At 37.5% G+C, this 14,820-nt stretch overlaps 1 protein-coding gene across 1 annotated transcript in view; it reads left to right on the forward strand.

Annotated features, from left to right (window-relative positions):
- Nucleotides 1–14,820, forward strand: part of LOC129058508 (uncharacterized) — a 259,013-nt gene that overhangs the window by 9,825 nt on the left and 234,368 nt on the right. The window lies entirely within an intron of this gene.

The following is a 14,820-nucleotide window of genomic DNA, read 5'->3' on the forward strand; positions in this document are numbered from 1 at the left end:
ATTTTCTCCCATTTTGTAGGCTGCCTGTTCACTCTGATGGTAGTTTCCTTTGCTGTGCAGAAGCTCTTGAGTTTAATTAGATCCCATTTGTCAATTTTGGCTTTTGTTGCCACTGCTTTTGGTGTTTTAGACATGAAGTCCTTGCCCATGCCTATGTCCTGAATGGTATTGCCTAGGTTTTCTTCTAGGGTTTTTATGGTTTTAGGTCTAACATTTAAGTCTTTAATCCATCTTGAATTGATTTTTGTATAAGGTGTAAGGAAGGGATCCAGTTTCAGCTTTCTACATATGGCTAGCCAGTTTTCCCAGCACCATTTATTAAATAGGGAATCCTTTCCCCATTTCTTGTTTTTGTCAGGTTTGTCAAAGATCAGATAGTTGTAGATATGTGGCATTATTTCTGACGGCTCTGTTCTGTTCCATTGATCTATATCTCTGTTTTGGTACCAGTACCATGCTGTTTTGGTTACTGTAGCCTTGTAGTATAGTTTGAAGTCAGGTAGTGTGATGCCTCCAGCTTTGTTCTTTTGGCTTAGGATTGACTTGGCAATGCGGGCTCTTTTTTGGTTCCATATGAACTTTAAAGTAGTTTTTTCCAATTCTGTGAAGAAAGTCATTGGTAACTTGATGGGGATGGCATTGAATCTGTAAATTACCTTGGGAAGGATGGCCATTTTCATGATATTGATTCTTCCTACCCATGAGCATGGAATGTTCTTCCATTTGTTTGTATCCTCTTTTATTTCCTTGAGCAGTGGTTTGTAGTTCTCCTTGAAGAGGTCCTTCACATCCCTTGTAAGTTGGATTCCTAGGTATTTTCTTCTCTTTGAAGCAATTGTGAATGGGAGTTCACTCATGATTTGGCTCTCTGTTTGTCTGTTATTGATGTATAAGAATGCTTGTGATTTTTGTACATTGATTTTGTATCCTGAGACTTTGCTGAAGTTGCTTATCAGCTTAAGGAGATTTTGGGCTGAGACAATGGGGTTTTCTAGATATACTATCATGTCATCTGCAAACAGGGACAATTTGACTTCCTCTTTTCCTAATTGAATACCCTTGATTTCCTTCCCTTGCCTAATTGCCCTGGCCAGAACTTCCAACACTATGTTGAATAGAAGTGGTGAGAGAGGGCATCCCTGTCTTGTGCCAGTTTTCAAAGGGAATGCTTCCAGTTTTTGCCCATTCAGTATGATATTGGCTGTGGGTTTGTCATAAATAGCTCTTATTATTTTGAGATACGACCCATCAATACCTAATTTATTGAGAGTTTTTAGCATGAAGGGTTGTTGAATTTTGTCAAAGGCCTTTTCTGCATCTATTGAGATAATCATGTGGTTTTTGACTTTGGTTCTGTTTATATGCTGGATTACATTTATTGATTTGCGTATAATGAACCAGCCTTGCATCCCAGGGATGAAGCCCACTTGATCATGGTGGATAAGCTTTTTGATGTGCTGCTGGATTCTGTTTGCCAGTATTTTATTGAGGATTTTTGCATCAATGCTCATCAAGGATATTGGTCTAAAATTCTCTTTTTTTGTTGTGTCTCTGCCAGGCTTTGGTATCAGGATGATACTGGCCTCATAAAATGAGCTAGGAAGGATTTCCTCTTTTTCTATTGATTGGAATAGTTTCAGAAGGAATGGTACCAGCTCCTCCTTGTACCTCTGGTAGAATTCGGCTGTGAACCCATCTGGTCCTGGACTTTTTTTGGTTGGTGAGCTATTGATTATTGCCACAATTTCAGCTCCTGTTATTGGTCTATTCAGAGATTCAACTTCTTCCTGGTTTAGTCTTGGGAGGGTGCATGTGTTGAGGAATTTATCCATTTCTTCTAGATTTTCTAGTTTATTTGCGTAGAGGTGTTTGTAATATTCTCTGATGGTAGTTTGTATTTCTGTGGGATCGGTGGTGATATCCCCTTTATCATTTTTTATTGCATCTATTTGATTTTTCTCTCTTTTTTTCTTTATTAATCTTGCTAGCGGTCTATCAATTTTGTTGATCCTTTCAAAAAACCAGCTCCTGGATTCATTTATTTTTTGAAGGGTTTTTTGTGTCTCTATTTCCTTCAGTTCTGCTCTGATTTTAGTTATTTCTTGCCTTCTGCTAGCTTTTGAATGTGTTTGCTCTTGCTTTTCTAGTTCTTTTAATTGTGATGTTAGAGTGTCAATTTTGGATCTTTCCTACTTTCTCTTATGGGCATTTAGTGCTATAAATTTCCCTCTACACACTGCTTTGAATGCATCCCAGATATTCTGGTGTGCTGTGTCTTGGTTCTCGTTGGTTTCAAAGAACATCTTTATTTCTGCCTTCATTTCGTTATGTACCCAGTAGTCATTCAGGAGCAGGTTGTTCAGTTTCCACGTAGTTGAGCGGTTTTGAGTGAGATTCTTAATCCTGAGTTCTAGCTTGATTGCACTGTGATCTGAGAGATAGTTTGTTATAATTTCTGTTATTTTACATTTATTGAGGAGAGCTTTACTTCCAAGTATATGGTCAATTTTGGAATAGGTGTGGTGTGGTGCTGAAAAAAATGTATATTCTGTTGATTTGTGGTGGAGAGTTCTGTAGATGTCTATTAGGTCTGCTTGGTGCAGAGCTGAGTTCAATTCCTGGGTATCCTTGTTGATTTTCTGTGTCGTTGATCTGTCTAATGTTGACAGTGGGGTGTTAAAGTCTCCCATTATTAATGTGTGGGAGTCTAAGTCTCTTTGTAGGTCACTCAGGACTTGCTTTATGAATCTGGGTGCTCCTGTATTGGGTGCATATATATTTAGGATAGTTAGCTCTTCTTGTTGAATTAATCCCTTTACCATTATGTAATGGCCTTCTTTGTCTCTTTTGATCTTTGTTGGTTTAAAGTCTGTTTTATCAGAGACTAGGATTGCAACCCCTGCCTTTTTTTGTTTTCCATTTGCTTGGTAGATCTTCCTCCATCCTTTTATTCTGAGCCTATGTGTGTCTCTGCACGTGAGATGGGTTTCCTGAATACAGCACACTGATGGGTCTTGACTCTTTATCCAATTTGCCAGTCTGTCTTTTAATTGGAGCATTTAGTCCATTTACATTTAAAGTTAATATTGTTATGTGTGAATCTGATCCTGTCATTATGATGTTAGCTGGTTATTTTGCTCGTTAGTTGATGCAGTCTCTTCCTAGTCTCGATGGTCTTTACATTTCGGTATGATTTTGCAGTGGCTGGTACCGGTTGTGCCTTTCCATGTTTAGCGCTTCCTTCAGGAGCTCTTTTAGGGCAGGCCTGGTGGTGACAAAATCTCTCAGCATTTGCTTGTCTGTGAAGTATTTTATTTCTCCTTCACTTATGAAGCTTAGTTTGGCAGGATATGAAATTCTGGGTTGAAAATTCTTTTCTTTAAGAATGTTGAATATTGGCCCCCACTCTCTTCTGGCTTGTAGGGTTTCTGCCGAGAGATCCGCTGTTAGTCTGATGGGCTTTCCTTTGATGGTAACCCGACCTTTCTCTCTGGCTGCCCTTAACATTTTTTCCTTCATTTCAACTTTGGTGAATCTGACAATTATGTGTCTTGGAGTTGCTCTTCTCGAGGAGTATCTTTGTGGTGTTCTCTGTATTTCCTGAATCTGAATGTTGGCCTGCCTTGCTAGATTGGGGAAGTTCTCCTGGATAATATCCTGCAGAGTGTTTTCCAACTTGTTTCCATTCTCCCCGTCACTTTCAGGTACACCAATCAGACGTAGATTTGGTCTTTTCACATAGTCCCACATTTCTTGGAGGCTTTGCTCGTTTCTTTTTATTCTTTTTTCTCTAAACTTCCCTTCTCGCTTCATTTCATTCATTTCATCTTCCAGGGCTGATACCCTTTCTTCCATTTGATTGCATCGGCTCCTGAGGCTTCTGCATTCTTCACGTAGTTCTCGAGCCTTGGTTTTCAGCTCCATCAGCTCCTTTAAGCACTTCTCTGTATTGGTTATTCTAGTTATACATTCTTCTAAATTTTTTTCAAAGTTTTCAACTTCTTTGCCTTTGGTTTGAATATCCTCCCATAGCTCGGAGTAATTTGATCATCTGAAGCCTTCTTCTCTCAGCTCGTCAAAGTCATTCTCTGTCCAGCTTTGTTCCGTTGCTGGTGAGGAACTGCGTTCCTTTGGAGGAGGAGAGGTACTCTGCTTTTTAGAGTTTCCAGTTTTTCTGCTCTGTTTTTTCCCCATCTTTGTGGTTTTATCTACTTTTGGTCTTTGATGATGGTGATGTACAGATGGGTTTTTGGTGTGGATGTCCTTTCTGTTAGTTTTCCTTCTAACAGACAGGACCCTCAGCTGCAGGTCTGTTGGAGTACCTGGCCGGCCATGTGAGGTGTCAGTCTGCCCCTGCTGGGGGGTGCCTCCCAGTTAGGCTGCTCGGGGGTCAGGGGTCAGGGACCCTTTTGAGGAGGCAGTCAGCCCGTTCTCAGATCTCCAGTTGTGTGCTGGGAGAACCACTGCTCTCCTCAAAGCTGTCAGACTGGGACATTTAAGTCTGCAGAGGTTACTGCTGTCTTTTTGTTTGTCTGTGCCCTGCCCCCAGAGGTGGAGCCTACAGAGGCAGGCAGGCCTCCTTGAGGTGTGGTGGGCTCCACCCAGTTCAAGCTTCCAGGCTGCTTTGTTTACCTAAGCGAGCCTGGGCGATGGCGGGCGCCCCTCCCCCAGCCTCGCTGCTGCCTTGCTGTTTGATCTCAGACTGCTGTGCTAGCAATCAGCGAGACTCCGTGGGCGTAGGACCCTCTGAGCCAGGTGCGGGTTATACTCTCCGGGTGGGAGTGGCCCGATTTTCCAGGTGCCATCAGTCACCCCTGGAAAGGGAACTCCCTGACCCCTTGAGCTTCCCGAGTGAGGCAATGCCTCGCCCCTGCTTCGGCTGGCGCAGGGTGCACTCACCCACTGACCTGCGCCCACTGTTTGGCACTCCCTGGTGAGATGAACAGGGTACCTCAGATGGAAATGCAGAAAGCACCCGTCTTCTGCGTCGCTGGCGCTGGGAGCTGTAGACCGGAGCTGTTCCTATTCGGCCATCTTGGCTGCTCTCAATATTTCTCCTTTTATAAGACATATAAAAATAGCAATTTATTAGTTCAACATAATATATAAAATTCACTTGGAGGAAATTATACTATGTAGTATTAACTCTTTCCATCCAAGATTATGAATATCTTGAATCCTATATTTTTGTTTAGTTGGTTTAGTTTCCATCTAGGCCTTTCACTATCTTTTCTTAGATTATTTTATTCAATCTGAATATATATGAATATATATGTACATATTCATCTATATTTAATTAGAGTTGAATATACATATATTCTATATATATGAGTATATCTGTTAATATTAATTAAGTCTTGGAAGTTTAATTTGTTATTAATGAATGAGAATTGCTTTTCTTTTTATGTTCTGAAATGGAAACTTATTCATTGCTCATGTTTATAGCAAAGCTATTGCATTCTGTGAGTTCAAGTTGAAAGGAAGTTATGCATAGTGATTAATCTCAAGTGTTCTGAAACCAGAATACTTTGGTTCATATCCCAATTTCACCACTTATTTGTTGAATGACATTAAACAAGAAGTTGGTGCCCTTGGCTTCAGTTTCCTTCTCTACAAAAAAAAAAATTGACTATAACACCTTCTGCCATGAAGCATGGTTGTGAAGTTTTAGTATATTAGTACAAGTTCATTGGCTCACACCAGTTAGAATGGCATTATTAAAAAGTCAAAAAATAACAGACGCTGGCGAGGTTGTGGTGAAAAGGGAACACTTTTACACTGCTGGTGGAAGTGTAAATTACTTCAGCCATTATGAAAAGCAGTATGGTAGTTTCTCGGATAAGTTAAAAGAGAATTAACATTTGATTCAGCGATCTCATTATTGGGTATATACCCAAAGGAGTATAATTCATTTTATGATAAAGACATGCACATGTATACTGCAGCACTATGCACAATAGGAAAGACATGGGACCAAGCTAAGTGTGTGTTAATGGTAGAGTGGATAAAGAAAATGTGGTACCTACATAGCATGAAATACTACACAGCCATAAAAAGAAAAAGATTATGTTCTTTGCAGCATCATGGTTGGAGATGGAGCCCATTGTTTGAAGCAAACTAACACAGGAACAGCAAAGCAAATACCATATATTCTCACTTATAAATGGGAGCTGAACAAGGAGAACACATGGACAGAAACAGCAGAACAACAGACACCAGGACCTACTTGAGGGTGAAGGGCGGGAGGAGGGAGAAGATCAAAAAATATATACACCAATCAGGTACTATGCTTAGTACTATGCTTAGTACTATGCATACAGTACTATGCTTAGTACCTGATTGAATAAATAATGTGTACACCATCCCCACAATACACAGTTTACTTATATAACAATCCTGCACATGTACCACTAAACCTAAAATAAAATTTAAAAAAAAATTACATGTACATGTATAGCATTTAGGAATCATGTACTCCATAAATGCTCACTACAACCTTGCATTTGTCTACTACACAAAAGTTTTATATTAACCCTAATTAAAACCCTAAATTGAATTGGCAATGTAAACTGAGCAAAATGGGAGAAATTCAGAGAAAAACAGCCAGATAAATAGGTGAGGTTTAACTGACACCATTAATCAGGTAAATGGGAAAACTAATGTATTTGAGTATTTCCTTTTAAAATAACTTTTTGTTATAACCATGTGGTTTAATTTTAATTTTTATTTATTTATTTATTTTAATTTTATTATTATACTTTAAGTTTTAGGGTACATGTGCACAACGTGCAGGTTTGTTACATATGTATACATGTGCTATGTTGGTGTGCTGCACCCATTAACTCGTCATTTAGCATTAGGTATATCTCCTAATGCTATCCCTCTCCCCTCCCCTCACCCCACAACTGTCCCCTTCCTGTGTCCATATGTTCTCATTGTTCTATTCCCACCTATGAGTGAGAACATGTGGTGTTTGTTTTTTTTGTCCTTGCGATAGTTGGCTGAGAATGATGGTTTCCAGCTTCATCCATGTCCTTACAAAGGACATGAACTCATCATTTTTTATGGCTGCATAGTATTCCATGGTGTATATGTGCCACGTTTTCTTAATCCAGTCTATCATTGTTGGACATTTGGGTTGGTTCCAAGTCTTTGCTATTGTGAATAGTGTCGCAATAAACATACATGTGCATGTGTCTTTATAGCAGCATGATTTATAATCCTTTGGGTATATACCCAGTAATGGGATGGCTGGGTCAAATGGTATTTCTAGTTCTAGATCCCTGAGGAATCGCCACACTGACTTCCACAATGGTTGAACTAGTTTACAGTCCCACCAACAGTGTAAAAGTGTTCCTATTTCTCCACATCCTCTCCAGCACCTGTTGTTTCCTGACTTTTTAATGATCGCCATTCTAACTGGTGTGAGATGGTATCTCATTGTGGTTTTGATTTGCATTTCTCTGCTGGCCAGTGATGATGAGCATTTTTTCATGTGTCTTTTGGCTGCATAAATGTCTTCTTTTGAGAAGTGTCTGTTCATATCCTTCGCCCACTTTTTGATGGGGTTGTTTTTTTCTTGTAAATTTGTTTGAGTTCATTGTAGATTCTGGATATTAGCCCTTTGTCAGATATTTAAAGTAAGTGCAACTGTCGTTACAGTCTATTTTATATTATCTCAATAGAAACATTGTATGTACCCTTTAGCTATCACCCCCATACACTCCACTTCCCAAAGCCTAAGCAACCTCCACTCTACTTTCTCCCCCTATATATTTGTCTATTCTGGACATTGCTTATAAGTGAGCTAATACGTGTTTCTTTGTAATCGACTTATTTTGATTGGCATAATGTTTTCAAGTTCCATCCATGTTACAGAGTATATCAGTACTTAAATTCTTTTTTATGGTTGGATAAGTTTCCATTTTATGGATATATCCCATTACATTTCTTCATTTATCAGTTGATGGGTTTTGGGGTTGTTTATACATTTTGGTTATTATAAATAATACTGCTAGAAACATCCATGAACACACGTTTTTGTTTAGACACATGTTTTCATTTGTATTTGGTACATCCTCAGAAACATATAGTAACTCTATGTTTAATCATTTGAGGAACTGCCACACTGTTTGGCTACACTATTTTTCATTTCCCCCAACGGTGTACTTGTGTTCTGATTTCTTCATAAACTCTTCTTGTTACAGTTGTCATTTTTAATTCTAGTCATCTTAGCGGGTGTGAGGCAGTATCTCATTGTGGTTATAGTCACATTTTCCTGTGGGTTAATGATACTGAATATCTTTTCACATACTTATTGGCTATTGGTGTATCTCCCTGGAAGAAATGCCTATTTAGATCCATTGCCCATTTTTTAATTGGGTTATTTGTCTTTTATTTGTTGAGTTTCTAGATACAAGTCTTTTATCATATATACAATTTGAAAATATGTTCTTTCATTTGGTAGTTTGTCTTTTCATTTTCTTCATAGTGTCCTTTGAAACAAAGTTTTACAAAAGCAGCAATCTTTTTCCTTGGTGATTATTCTATTTATTTACAAATAACTCATTTCATGTAAAATGCTGAATAGATTGTAGGGCTGCCATAACAACGTGTTACTAACTAGGAGGTTTAAACAACAGCTATTTATTATTTCACAGTTCTAGAGTCCAGAAGTCGAAAATCAAGGTGTTGGCAGCACTGGTTTCTTTCACGGGCTGTGAGGAAGAATCTGTTCCATGCCTCTCGCCTAGTTTTTGATGGTTTTCTGGCAATATTTGGCATTGCTTGTCTTGTAGAAGCATTACCCTACTCTTTGACTTCATCTTTACATTCTCCCTGTGTCCGTGTCTGTGTCCAAGTTTCATCTTTTTATGAGAACATCAGTCATATTGAATTAAGGGCCCACCCTCTTCCAGTATGACCTCATCTAAACTTAACTAATTAAACCTTCAACAACTTGATTCCAAGGACACATTCTGGGGTACTTGGGGTTAGGACTTCAACATATGAATTTTTAAGGTAACACAATTCAACTCATAACAGATGCATTATCAAATAAATGAATATTTATTACTTAGATAATAATAAAATTCTGATATATATATGACTCAACTATTTGCAAAGTTTTGTTCCCCACAACCTGTTTTCACTTATTATTTTTTCTCATAACCATCTAGTTTGACAAGCAATACTTATGCTTTATCGGTTTGTTTGTTTTTGTTTGTTTATTTTTTGAGACGGAGTTTCACTCTTGTTGCCCAGGCTGGAGTGCAATGGCGTGATCTTTGCTCACTTCAACCTCCGCCTCCCAAGTTCAAGTGATTCTCCTGTCTCAGCCTCCTGAGTAGCTGGGATTACAGGCCCCGCCACCACGCCCAGATAATTTTTGTACTTTTAGCCGAGACGGGGTTTCACCATGTTGACCAGGCTTGTCTCGAACTCCTGACCTCAGGTGATTCACCAGGTTGACCAGCCTGGTTTCGAACCCCATTCCTCAGGTGATTCACCTGCCTCAGCCTCCCAAAGTGCTGGGATTACAAGCGTGAGCCACTGCGCCCAGCTGCTTTATATCTATTTTATAAATGAAGCAAGTGGCATCCAGGGAGATTATCAGTTTATCAAATGCCTCAGTTTATTAAGTTACTGTAAACAAAAACACAGAAGTATGATCTTCTGGTGTATGTTGTCTCTATGGCTTTTTACATCCCTTAGGGTAATGCTTATATCTACCTATTTAAAGGAAAGGTGACATCAGTAAAAGTCACAATGTTTATAGGCTTCTATGATTATGTGAGACATAAATGCTCTAGAAAAATGGCATAACATTTTATCCTCCAAGGCCAATGCCTACATTGTGGGATTTCTACTCAGCTAGATAATCTCCGAAATACCAACTAAATAAAGCAAAGTATTCCTGCTTTCAACGTGCTTATAGTCTGTTAGGGAAGACAGAAATAATATGGAGTATGGTGCATAAGAAAAGAAGACTAGAGAAACTATGATGAATTGCTCAATTGTGTGATTTAGGCAGCAAACAGGGAATTAAATTTGAATAATTGGAGTGTTCTTGGATGAGTTTATTATGAAAACTGAACTTTAATTAGGGACCGGTGTGAGAGTATGGAGGCTGAAGCCATACAAAGGAGAAATTATTCCAGCTGAGGCCAAAACATGAACCAAGGTAATAAACTGGAGTTGTAAATCCGCTCTCTGAGGGAAAGATACTGTTCAAATTATAGTGGCTGGTGAAAATACATAATTGTATACTTAATACTAATTTTAAAAATAAAGCATAATTTTTCTCATTTTATTACTTGTTATAAATTTGATTATTAAATTATTTTACTAATAGTTATAAAATTTTATGTTGATTCCAAAGCATTCATCCAGCAATAAGAAAACAACTCTTGAAAATAGTGTCAAGTGTTCAATTCACAGTCTTATGGAAAATTTGAGTGTATTAAAAGTAGTGGATTATACTCCTCAGCACGTTAAGTGCTTCATTAGTAACAAGTAAGCATGAGGTGTGGGCCAGGAAGGAGCAAAATTCCCCTCCAACGAAAGTCAGTCCTAATCTGGTGGGTCAGTAGTTTAACCTGAAAGCCTACTCAGTCCCTCTCTATTTTTCTGGAACTACCAACAAGGATGCCAAATGTGATCCATGCGCTTGTCCACTAGAAACTGAATGGGAGCCATCAACTCATTTCACACAGGTCAGCAAACAGCAATCAGAGGCTAATGGCTTTCTGTCACCACTAACCCAGGATAGGTGCAAAGGCCAACCTGGAGGTTAGAGGTTCTGCATCCAATTACCTATCCTAGGAGCTATCTGGTCCCCCTCTAAAAAGTAATTTGCTCAGTGCAAAATTGAAAGTACTACCTGATTTGCTATTTTTTCAGTGCTGCTTTTGAAATGCCTAAGTTTCTAAAGTGGCAGATCTGATGGGCTGGCCTCTTTGCTCAGTATTCAGGAGGTCTGAGGGAGCAGTGATAAGAGAACTAATAAAAAGTAAAGTCAAGCTATGTTATGCCATGAAGTGAATCAAGATTCAATACATGACAGAGACTCTTGGACTAAAACACTCATACAATTGTTGCTAAATGCAGGGTGTATTATAACCCACACTTCATACATCAACGTGTTTTTAAGGAAAGATTTTCCTTCACAAAGTAACCATTAAATGATAATAGTGATTAGAGAGATGGATTTGTTGAAAATATTTACTTTTCTGGATATATCATTAGGAAATTGAAATTGTGTGAAAAGTAATCAACTTAAAACAACATTTAATATTAGCATACTGTGACTCTAGAAATGTTTATTTCCAAAACATTTTACCCCAAAAACTGTTAAGTGAACAAGTTCCATATGTTTTGTCTTAGATTTTAGGATAGCTTTGCCTTAAGGTTAATAGAAAAGCTGTCAAAAATGCAAAATCAGGAATCATGGAAGAATATACTCTGAAATTAATTAAGATTAAACTTCAATCATCCTCAAAATCACAGGTTATATACAAAGCCCTAGTAATTTTTATTCGTTTATGTGATCATTTTTCTTCAAGAAAATCCAGGAAATTTGGATGCGTCTCTATCACCAGACTAATGATATTATTAATCTACAAAAACCTATAAACACTGTGTCTATCTGTACTCATCACTCTAACCAAAAATTACCAGAAACAATGTTCAGACAGATTCCTCTTTGTGGGCCTCTGGGGGGAGACACAGCCCAAAAAGTGGTTGCAGCATTTTCTCATGCTGATTTATAGCATAACTACACAAAGACACACGCACACACAAAAGTAAATACAAATGCAAACATAAAGGTGAAATAAAAACAGATACTAAGATCTTAAAATTGCTCAATATTTCTACTTAGGAAGAAATCTAAAATATCTCACTTACTTAGATGTCTATGCATTTAGTAAAGCTTAAAATTATATTTAGTTACACAAAACTACATGGTTTTCATTAAAAAAAAAAAAAAGTCCTGGCTTGTCACCCTACAAAGCATTTTGTAGGATGAAATAATTCCCAGAGTTCACAGATCTTATAAGACTCCAGATTATTTATTTTAGACTTGGGCTCAAATTATAACCATAATGATTCATAGTAGCCATGGAACTGCCCATGAAATGCGTGTGTACCTGTATATATACTGTGTAATTCAAAGTAGTTGTGTATTAGGAGGAGCACACCAGTTACTTTTTCAACATATTTTAGAAATGTATTATAGAATGTCTGCACAATATTGATACAGTAAACCGATCTTAGAGTGAAGTCAAGGAAATATCTCCAACCATGTTCTTTTAACAAACATAGTTTAAATTCTAAAATAACTTTCCTTTAAAGCTATGGATTTTTTAGGTTTTTTTTTTTTTTGCTAATACATTTTAAAATACTTTATTTTAAACTAGTTTTAGGCTCAGATAAAAGTTTTTAAAAGTACAGAATATTCTCATATACGTTCACCCCTCTTCCATTAATCTTAACACCTTATATAATCATAGTACATTTATCAAAACCAGGAAATTAATATGAGTCAAAACTACTAAGCTACAGAGGTTATTTGAATTTCACTCATTTTCTCCTTAGCATTCTTTTAAGGAAACAATGATCCCGCATTGTATTTCGTTTCTGTTCAAGAATTCGATGTAGAATTCCATATTGTATTATTTTAGTTTTTTCTCCTTAGGCCCCTCTAATCTGAGAGTTTTACAGTCTTTCCTAGTCTTTTATTCTGCTGTTTTTCTTTTAATAGGCATTTCATTTATTTTATGAGGCAAAAAGATGGTTGCCAATGCCATTGCTTATCTATTGTGACAATGTTTTCATTATTATGCCAACCATTAAAAGCTAAAAGCAAAATTATCAATAATTATGTGAAAATATGCAAAACCACGAAAATATTTAGGATTATATAGGGATGAAATAATTTGAGCACATATAATGTATAGGCATCATATTATGTATCTTTCCATGATCTCATTTTCATAATAACTGTTAGAAATAAGTAACCTTAAATCCTATTTTATATGTAATGAAATTGAAACTCAGAACAGTCACTTGCCTAAAATCATTTAGCTGATTAGTAGCAGATCAGAATTTTAAAACAAGGATTTTTTTAAAGAATATAATTCATGTGCTCTACACAATACATAAAGCATGAGTTTTGCTGAAAGGTATGTATAGTTAGATTTTTGTAGAATGTAAGACTTGAATCCTAAAAAATCAAGACCTTTTCCTGTTGTCTTGCACAGCTTTCAATTGCCCATTCACAATAAAATGAGACACAACTCATAGAACTGTTAGTTGCCAAGCCGTGACATAGTCAGCAGAACCTTAACTTTGTGCTTAATATTTCCATGTTAATTAGGCAGTGTCAAATATCACAGACATGTAGATAAGTCATAGTAATACCTTTCACATACATTTCAATGAATTAAATACTCTCTATCTGAATACTGGTATTACATTCCATCCTTCATATTGCCTCCCAGTTTTTAGAGGAGTCATGTTCAGAGAGGCCTATTCATTTATATCTTTCCCAAATTTTCTTGTCACCAAGTCACCACGCAACCTGAGATGCCCATCATGAAGTGGATGCTCTTTGACCCATCAAGCCGTAAATTTAGGTGTGTATAGCAACACTCCATCATTAAATGGAAGCGGTATATATGTAATTCCTGAAGGCACAAATAAGTTACATTAAAAAATGGTCCAAATGATGGTGATCCCCACTTCGGCTACACTGCCTTCTTTCGGCCAGTCTGCATATATGCTTCCACTGGGAAGCATTCCATTGAACTGGAAATACAGACTCTTGCCTGGCAATTTTCTGCTCTTCATGCTTCTGAATCAACAGAAAAAGAATGGAGTTATGGTGCTGGCTAAGATGCCTGATCTTGATTTCATGGTTCTTTTGGAGAACTGTGCTGTTCCATAGTATAGTTAAAGAAGAGTAGTTCTTGGATATAGGGGATTTTTTTAGGACGTATCTTAGTATTACCATTCCAACTGATTAAGGTCAATGGCAAATTTCAACAACTAAATTCAGGTAGGTCTACTAATGGCTGAGACCTTTTAGAAATAAAAATTTGGGTCTTCTCACCAGGTGAAAAACCACAATCAGTTGAGGTACTTGATATGGGAAAGGGAATGTAGAATGTGTACTGGAAGAAGGTAGTTGTAAATACCAGCTATAACAATGTGACCAGTTATAGAATAAAGGATTGTAGTTGTTATGTGTATTCCTTTTTCTTTTGCATACACACACACACACACACACACACATATACATACATACATAGAAATATCTTTTTTTTTTTCTTTTTATTATTATTATACTTTAGGCTTTATGGTACATGTGCGCAACATGCAGGTAAGTTACATATGTATACATGTGCCATGCTGGTGCACTGCACCCACCAACTCGTCATCTAGCATTAGGTATATCTACCAATACTATCCCTCCCCCCTCCCCCCACCCCACAACAGTCCCCGAAGTGTGATGTTCCCCTTCCTGTGTCCGTGTGTTCTCATTGTTCAATTCCCACCTATGAGTGAGAATATGCAGTGTTTGGTTTTTTGTTCTTGCGATAGTTTACTGAGAATGATGATTTCCAATTTCATCCATGTCCCTACAAAGGACGTGAACTCATCATTTTTTATGGCTGCATAGTATTCCATGGTTTATATGTGCCATATTTTCTTAATCCAGTCTATCATTGTTGGACATTTGGGTTGGTTCCAAGTCTTTGCTATTGTGAATAATGCCGCAATAAACATACGTGTGCATGTGTCTTTATAGCAGCATGA

Source organism: Pongo abelii, chromosome 2 (assembly GCF_028885655.2).
Source record: "Pongo abelii isolate AG06213 chromosome 2, NHGRI_mPonAbe1-v2.0_pri, whole genome shotgun sequence".
Lineage (NCBI taxonomy): Eukaryota > Metazoa > Chordata > Mammalia > Primates > Hominidae > Pongo > Pongo abelii.